Here is a 681-nt window from a genome sequence, read left to right as displayed (position 1 = left end):
GAGTAATTGCAACACGAGTGCACAACTCACCTGATCATTGCACGACTGCCCGACGTTGTACAGGAAGTATACCAGAGAGAGGCTCATGAAGAACAACAGAACAGTTCCTCCGTTCACAAGGTATCCTCGGAAGGACGCGTAGGACATGGCGATGGCCAGACCGATGCACACAGTAATCATCACGGTCACAGAAAGAAAAAAACCGCGGACCACTTTACCTCGCACGTTACATAACTGAGGGAGAAACAACAACAGGGTCTGTAATTTCATGAAAGATGATTTTGTGTGACTACGTTCCTAGCAATTTGAGTGTATGGCTGAGGAAGGAAGGAAATATTCTTCGTGAGACACTGTTTCTTATAATTTGAGAGTCTGGCTGAGGAGGGAATGAAATATACTTTGTGAGATTTTGTTTCTTAGAATTTGAGTGTCCGGCTGAGGAAGGAGGTACACCCACGAGCTGGTTTGTTTTGGTTCGTTTTTTACAGGTCTAGATGGCACAGTTTTCATGGCTAATTTCAGGAGAAACGAGGAAGTGGGACGAGAAGGGGAAGGGGGGATGGAGGCAGAGAAACAGGGTAGGTGGCAATGTGTAGAGGATGGATGCCTTGATATCTTATCCCACCATCCATTGTTATTATGGTTGATATTATCTGAATCATAAGCCATTGCAGGAAAGAG

General features: G+C 45.1%; 1 pseudogene; it reads right to left on the bottom strand.

Annotated features, from left to right (window-relative positions):
* Positions 1 to 681, bottom strand: part of LOC119582229 — a 6180-nt pseudogene that overhangs the window by 3437 nt on the left and 2062 nt on the right.

This window comes from Penaeus monodon, chromosome 15 (assembly GCF_015228065.2).
Source record: "Penaeus monodon isolate SGIC_2016 chromosome 15, NSTDA_Pmon_1, whole genome shotgun sequence".
NCBI lineage: Eukaryota > Metazoa > Arthropoda > Malacostraca > Decapoda > Penaeidae > Penaeus > Penaeus monodon.
The sequence above is the reverse complement of the archived record's forward strand: the minus strand, read 5'-3'. Positions and strand labels throughout refer to the sequence as shown.